We start from the raw sequence: 8,684 nt of genomic DNA on the forward strand, positions 1-8,684 counted from the left end.
AGTGCGCTTAAAACCATTGATGTCAACTCTTCTCTGACTTATATGGCTAATGGTTATAATCTAAGATTATGGGTGCTTAGGTGGCCCTAATAGCTAACTGGCCCATTACTGTTTTTGTACCTCTAGGGCAGATCCAGTCCTTAACTATGCTGCAGTATGACTGAGCTCAGGCACTCAGGGAACCAGGCGGAGGGCCTTCTCAGTAGTGGTGCCCGCCCTGTGGAACGCCCTCCCACCAGATGTCAAAGAGAAGAACAACTACCAGACTTTTAGAAGACATCTGAAGGCAGCCCTGTTTAGGAAAGCTTTTAATGTTTAACAGACCACTGTATTTTAATACTCTGTTGGAAGCTGCCCAGAGTGGCTGGGGAATAAATAATAAATTGTTGTTGTTGTTGTTGTTGTTGTTGTTGTTGTTGTTGTTACTGTACCAAATATCAGTCAATGATACCTGAAATGTCAGTGAACTTCCTTTCCTGGAGTTAGGTCTCCCCCCACCATTCTGTTCAGAACATCTCAAGGGGAGCCTACAAAGTTACTTCAATTTCTCTCTTCCTTCTGGAAGTTTTGTTCACTGCCTTCAGTATTTTTCATCCTCGTGTTTTAAGTTTTGTTTCCACATTACCAACAGCAAAACCACCATTAATGGAATCCAGATGGAATCCTGGTTGCGGTTGCTAACTTACAAAAGGCCTCTCTGCACACTTACCCCAATGCCTTCTTGTGATTAGAGGACCCGATCCCTGCTTGGGGAATGAAGACAAGTGGACACAGTATATTAGGTTAATGGGCAAGAAAAGGCCACAATTTTATTGATTACAGCATGTGAGAAGGTATTGGCTTAGGCATTGGACCACAGCAAATTTGTGGAAAATCTGAAGCACAATGGCGGGGAGAGCTGGCACGGCCGCATTTGAGTGGCTAAACCATGCCCCCCACGGTGGCACCCGGTTGGGTGCCCAACTGGGAGGCGTGGCGCACCAGCAATGATGAGAGGGCAGGGGGCAGAATGCCCCCTGCGTGACGCAGGAATCGTCTCCCACTCACAATCCCTCCCCTCCGGAAGGAGGAGAGGCTTTGTGACTTTTATGACTGATATGTTGATCAGTCATGATGAGAATTGGTTTCATCTCTTTTTGCCAGAGTAATGAGGTATTGCTTTGAATCCAAACAGGGCAAAGGAGGCGAGGTGTTCATTTCTAGCAGTTATAAGAAGGAAAAGACCAGAATGGAGTTGAAATAATGTATATTAGGTGTGAAGAAAAACATGACAGCTTGGGTGATGCTAAGTCTTTTGCCAGCCAAGCTTCCTTGTGGTTTGCTAGCTGGTCTCCAGTGAGGAGATGGCCCCAGAATATCACATCACTACTCAGTATCAGAAAGGAGGGGGGAATCCCCCTGAAAAGCAAGGAGCTTGAAAGCAGAGCCTTTGGGTGGAAACAAAAGCTCCCTAGGATAATGTTCTTTCTACTTACTGGCTGTGACCATGTCCTGCCTGCCATCTGGCAAAGAGCAGTCAGCAGATGCTGGTAAGAGATGGTTGCCAACAGCCTTGCATTGTGTTTCTCAGCCAGGCAGGTAGCTGCCCTCAAAGGTCACGTTAGTCAATTTGAAGGTGCTCACCGACTGCTATGTTGGGTCATGAATAGGGGAGAGTAGTGTTGCCATTTTCTCTACTGACCTAGTTCCTTCTCCCTATCTCTCAAACACACACCCAGTGAAACTTCCCTCATTCCTTTATTGCCAGTCCACTTCCTTCCTTTCTGCATGAGTAGGACCAAAAAACAGTGATGTCCCCAAGTGCAAGCTGCTTGCTCCTCTTAGCACCAGATTGAATTAGTACCTTCAGATTCTGTACAAGCCCAGTAGTTTTGTACAAAGTGAAAGCCGTTTCTGATTTTCAAATTTAGCTTTGTTTTCCTGTCAAGGAAAAGCGAATTGAACTAATTACAGTGGTGTCTCTGGTTAAGAACTTAATTCATTCTGGAGGTCCATTCTTAACTTGAAACTGTTCTTAACCTGAGGTACCACTTCAGCTAATGGGGCCTCCCACTGCTGCTGCGCCGCTGCCACACAATTTCTGTTCTCGTCCTGAGGTAAAGTTCTTAGCCCAAGGTACTACTTCCGGGTTAGCGGAGTCCGTAACTTGAAGTGTTTGTAACCCAAAGCGTTTGTAACCTGAGTTACCACTGTATTACAGTAAATATTGGATTTAACCAAACCTTGAAAAACAGATGAGATTTTCTTCTTCTTCCATGCATACTGAAGTCTGTGGGCATGGATTTTTATTTCCTTGCCTAGATTTCTTCTCCCTATGTCATTCATCAGTGGAAGGCAAATGGGATATGTTCATTGTCTTCATTGAAATATATGCATACAAAAAAGAAAATGACCACCAGGGGAAGCATTGCTCTGGAAGAACAGCTTGCCATTTTAATGCTTGGCATGTAGAGGCTGTGAAGGGCCTGACCTGCAGCGACGGGCTGCAATGGCAAGTCAGGCTAACAGTGTTCCTCCTTCCCTCACCAGCACCACCCCATATTACGCCTGCCAGTGTCATGATATTGGTGATAGAAACTAAAATCTGTCACTTGACCATGGACTGGGGTCAGCAATGCAAACTGATCACAGTGTAAGAATGGTCAGGGTAGGTCAGCCCCCTCTTCTGATGGAGGGATAGACTTTCAATGTTCATTTAGCTAATGGTTTCATCTTCCATGGAACAATTACCAGGGCTTAATCTGAGCTAAGCCTCAGCTTGGTTTGTAATGCTAAGGTTCAAACCTTTGAACAGCTGGAATGATGAAGAAAAGAAAAAATTCCTTGACCACTACATCTTCAGCAGCAAAGTCTTGTGGCACCATATAGACTAATGCATGTATTGTGGCATAAATGTCCATGAACCACAGTCTGCATCTTCAGGTGCATGAAATATCCAGAGACATGGGAATATGGCTGGGGGTAAACAAGGGTCACACACTGGTGCTGCTGTGAACTGCAAGATGATGAGAAGCAGTGGATTGAGGCCCAGGAGAGTCACAGAGGGACAGACACCAGGAAGAGCAAAGGAGAAGCACTTGGGAGGATCACAAAGTCCTTTCACTTCTGATATTGGTGGTGTAAAGGAAGAGAGGTGCAGAGCCCTTTCCCGCTCTCCCACTTCCAACCTTTGATGTTGCAAGTTGAAAAAGTTGATGTGGAGAATGAAGGCTGCTGCTGTCTCTACTAAGCTCATGGACCCACAAGGGATTTTGACAGGTGGGATAACCCAGCTGACAACCATGAGACATCATAATGACTTCATTTGATTGACAGGTGGGTTGCCCCATCCACCTATCAAAGTTGGTCCATGGTGTGTGTATCTGTAACTCAGGAGAACACTTTATGCCTCTGTGGCCATACAAGGTGATGCTGTTATATATATATATTAAAAAAAAACTTTAAAAGTGTCACAGTACTCTTTTGGTTGCAGCAGCCTAACACAGTTAATTTCTTCTGGAAAAAGACTGTATGTCTTTTCAGGACAGAAAATGTGGCATGCATGCATGAGATCCAGTTCTTTGTAATTTGGAGATGCTCCCATAGGTTTAGCTTGATTTTTTCATTGTTTACACATAGGACACATCGGCACATATGTGTGAGCACCTGGGGAGGAGATCACAACCTCTTTGTTCCTCCTTGGTCCTTCAGTGCATCATGGCAGCTAAGCCATGGTTCAGCTTAATGTCATCCTATGTGTCCTTGAAGCATGATCAGCCACAGGTGGAGTCACTTGGCCTTCTCCCCCTTCAGGCTGCTGTTCAGCAGGTGAAGCTGACTCTTGGTCCATGGAAACTTTTTTTAAAACCAAAGGAAAACCAGAACACCCAAAAATCAAGTCTGCATAATCAAGGCTAAATTTACAGGCCTCTCTTTCATATCCAAAGATGTAAACTCTTCCAGTCAGAGAAATGCATTCTTTATTTCAATGCAATTTACTAATAACACATATGAATCAAAGAGAAACAAAACTGCATGTTTGGATGTGCTGATGTGCTTAAAAGGTAAAGGTAAAGGGACCCCTGACCATTAGGTCCAGTCATGGCCGACTCTGGAGTTGCGGCATTCATCTTGCTTTATTGGCCGAGGGAGCCGGCGTACAGCTTCCGGGTCATGTGGCTAGCATGACTAAGCCGCTTCTGGCGAACCAGAGAAGTGCACGGAAACGCCGTTTACCTTCCCGCCGGAGCGGTACCTATTTATCTCCTTGCACTTTGACATGCTTTCGAACTGCTAGGTTGGCAGGAGCTGGGACCGAACAACAGGAGCTCACCCCGTCACAGGGATTTGAACCGCCGACCTTCTGATCGGCAAGTCCTAGGCTCTGTGGTTTAACCCACAGTGCCACCTGTGTCCGCTGATGTGCTTAGGAAGTATTCAATAAGACATCCCCAATTATGCATAAATCTATTCTGGTTCTGTCTTTCTTTTCTTCCCATTTAATATGTTAATTATGTCAGCAAAGTGTAATCCCATAATGTATCAATCCAATCCTTTGTCAAAGGTAATGTACATGACCTCCAATTTTTTGCACAGAGAATTCTAGCTATCTGTGATCATGTAAACAACCATGTCTGTTCATGTCTAAAGTTACATTGGTTTTAATGGCTCTGGATCCTACCCAATATGTAATACAGCCACTTCATGTAACAAAACAATGTTGTTATTTTTTCCTATTAATCAGGGAGGTGAATTATTTTACAGTATGGTCAGAATCAGAACCTTCATGCCTATGCTTTGCTCTTTACATTAGGAGTAGGGAACTGAATCTAGTTGGTGGACCAGATCATTTTCTCCCCCTAGCCTGTGGATCAAGTTTGACCCTACCCAGCTGTCAATCACCTAATGTCACTATGACTTCAGGTGATCACTGTGCATAGCATTTCTCAAGCCAGCAGATCATCAGGTCTTGCAGAGTGCTGTGCATGGAGCTTTGCAAGATCTGGACAGCCTATTGTCAGGACTTGTGAAACCCCATGTTTGGCACTTTGAGAGATCTGACCATCACTTTACATGTTCCCATGGTGATATGTAGCTCTTCCCCCACCCCCTCCAGCTCATGTTGCCTTTGTCCTTATTGGCCTTCATCTGAGTAGTGACAGCCAATCCCTCTGAAGGTTCGTTTCAGTTTGTAATTCTCACTGCAAAATATCTGTTATGTTATCCTTCCAGCTTGGTGTCACCAGGGAAACAAAACCTTCTCTCGTCTTCTCCATCCCCTGATTCATTTCAAAATATAGTAATTAATACTGGACCCAGCTGTGACCCCGAAGTGAAGCTATCTCTCCCCCTTCTCTTCCCAAACTGATACATTGACATTAATAATTACAGTGATCTCACTGAAGCTGTACCTCCTTTGTGTAAATTTATTGAGATCTGACTATATCCTGTGCTTTTTGTCTGAAGTAGTGGCAGCTCTTCTGTTTGCTGCCCATGGCAGCCAATATGTGCTGGCGCCAGGGCTGGCCCACCTATGAGGCAAGATGAGGTGACTGCCTCAGGCAGCAGGATCCACAGGGGCAGCAGATTCAAATGCAGATCTTTAGTCCTCCCTCCCCCCTTGTTCCTGAGACAGATTTTCACTCACGCCTTTATCCTGGTGGGGAAAGAGTCACCATTTCACCGTTCATTTCAGGAGCCAGCCCTGGCTGGCACCCACGACACGTTTGTTATTATACGAATACTGCATTTTTTAAAAAAAACAAACAAAGAAGCACCGACTACATCACTCTGGTTCCTGCATAAGAACATAGTCTGGGAAGCTACCTGGTGCCATCAGAGAAAGGTTCTTGTCCTGGAGATAGGATGAAGATTAAGATTTCCAAATGATGTTATATGCTAAAAGAACCATTGTATCTGATTGTATTTTTACAGATAGTAAAGCAAAATATGGGTGACAGCCAGGACTGTGGCAAGCAGGGGGCAAGTTGCAAATGGGCAACAGGCAGGGAACTTAGTTCAGTGTTTCCCAAAGTGAGGGGTATCACTCAGGCAGGGGGTGTGATATTGCCTATGGAGGTGGCAGAGGTGTAAATGACCATCAGACTTGAAAACATGGTACCCCTGGATCTAGTTTATCAATTTTGTTGAATTAATTAAGCTAAATAGTTTTGATTGGATTTTGAATAAATGTGCAATTAAATGTTACTGTTTTGAAATTTAATCTTCCTTAGTGGGTCATACAAAGTGCTATTCTAAACAATGCTTTTTATAGGGTAGGGAGATGAGCTTATGGAACCATAGGGGCAGTTTCCCACCACCACCAACTGGGAAAAACTGACGTAGCCCAACTTCCCAGCTGCAGGATCACAACTTGCACAAGCACAACTGGGCCACAGGATTGTGTGTTACTCTATTTTGTTAGGCCATTCACCCACAAGTTAGGATGCTGGATTTAGAGTGATGGATGCATTCTGAATGCTTCTGGAGCAGGCAGATTACGCTCAAAATTATTTTAGCGTTGTGTTTAAAGCTTCCCATATGCCTGCTGAATTAGATGGGTGTGTTGTGACCTCTAGTGGCATATTTGTGGATGTGGAGAGGAATATCTGCTCTCACACTTTTTTACTACATGCAGTTTTAAGAGAGCCGTTTCGTTCATTTTAAAACCAGCCCTGCATACACGGTCCCATGTAAATCTCTGCCACTGCATACATTTCAATTAAACGAAGCCAGCAAGGTGGACAAGGAAACAACGAATTAGCACAAGCAGATGGAGGTGGACCACCCAGTGTGCCCCAGGCCAGGAGACCATTGGAAGAGTCCAAGGGGGCAGGGTGTGGGATTTGGAGAAATGAGCCTTGTTACTTTCAAAAGACAAATTCATGGAGGAGACGGCTATCAATGGCTACTAGCCATGATGGCTATACTGTTGCCTCCACAGTTGGAGACAGCAATATTTCTGAATACCAGCTGCTGGAAACCATAGGAGAAAGGGTGCTCTTGTGATCGAATCCTGCTTGTGGGTTTCCTACAGGCATCGGGTCAGCCACTGGGAGAACAGGATACTGGACTAGGGTTACCAGACATCCCCGGTTTCCAGGGACAGCCCCCAGATTTGCAAATCTGTCCCCAGGAAATGTGGCAGCGGCAGCCTCAGCAGCCCAGAGCCAGCCTGGTAACCCAGTTGGCTCTGGCTGGCTTCAGGAGCTGCTCGCTGCCATGACACCCGCCATTTTTCCTCACTGGAAGTCCCCATATGATGTGTCTTGGGTGCACACATCATATGGGGACTTCTGGACTACCAGACTGGCTCCTGGCTCCAGGCTGCTGACTGCCACTACTGCTGCCACTGTCGAAGGGGAACCAGGGACGTCCGGTGGTACAGGTCTCTTGCCCCCTCCCCCCTTTGTTTTGACTGATTGGGGGAGGCTCAGGAGTCGCAGGTGGGGGTGCACCATTGCCCAGAAGGGGCACAAGGGGCACGGTTTCTCTGCCGGGCAAGGTGCAAAACCCTTCTTTCACACCCTGTGAAACATAAATGCACAGGTTTCTTATTTAAAAAACTGGGCAACGGCACACCGCTCACCCGTGTCTCCCGAGCCTCCCCCGATCTGTCAAAACAAAGGGGGAAAGGGGCAGGAAATTGTGGAAGGCTCGGGAGTCACTGGTGGGCAGCACGCCATTGCCCAGTTTAAAAAAAACTGTGCATTTATGTTTCACAGGGTGTAAAAGAAGGGCTTTGCACCTTTATACAATATGTATGTATGGTTAGGCCCAGGGTCTTTTGCCTCACCATCCCCACTACTGACTCCCTGTTCAAAAAAAAGAAGAAGAAGAAAAAGAAGTGTCCCAGGAATCATTGAAAAAAATCTGATAACCATATACTGGACTAGATGGGACATAGGCCAGATCCAGAAGCTTCTTATTATGTACTTAAAGTGTGCATAATATGCATATATTAGTGAAAATAGCATAGAAAGATGTTGAGAAATTTCTTTGGCAAAAATGTGTATAGTAGGCAAAACTGCATGCAAAAAATGTGGATATTAGGAAAACTGAAATGCTGGTCAATCTTCATGAGAATCTTATTTTAAAATGTTCACAAACTGTTTGGGAAATGTGGAGAACTGAATTTGAGACTGGAAAAATGAGAAACTGGGAGAAATTGAAAATGGAGAGAGTCCATTAGATCTCTAGGTTGTGACTGGCCTCACTTCAAGCACATCATTGTCATGTTCAGATGGGAATGACTGCATAGGAATCCAACCTAATTTCTCTCATCAGTTATGTCACCATCATGAATAAACAGCATACTCTCGGGCTGCTGTCATTTCAGGCAATCCCCAAGAGGTGACATTTAAAAGAATTGTGTTAAATTAATGTATCTTCCCCAACTTCAGTGCTCTAAATAAAACCAAATCTCCTGTGAATTCTCCTACTCTGGTGAATCATTGTTATGACCCATCACATCCTGATCTGTCTGATGTTCTGGTTTGTTACAAAGCTGCATGACTAATGGTGACAATTGAGAACAATGGGACCTCAGCCCAGGATGCAAGGCGGCATTTTTGTTTCATTTCACCTGTTTGGTTTCATTCTCCCACCCTGAACTTTAACTGGGAGGGCCACAAATCTATAATAAATAGGTGTTAGTTGATATTTATTATTATTATTATTATTATTATTATTATTATTATTATTAT

The sequence above is a fragment of the Podarcis tiliguerta genome (assembly GCF_965153285.1).
Source record: "Podarcis tiliguerta genome assembly, chromosome: 6".
Taxonomy (NCBI): Eukaryota; Metazoa; Chordata; class Lepidosauria; order Squamata; family Lacertidae; genus Podarcis; species Podarcis tiliguerta.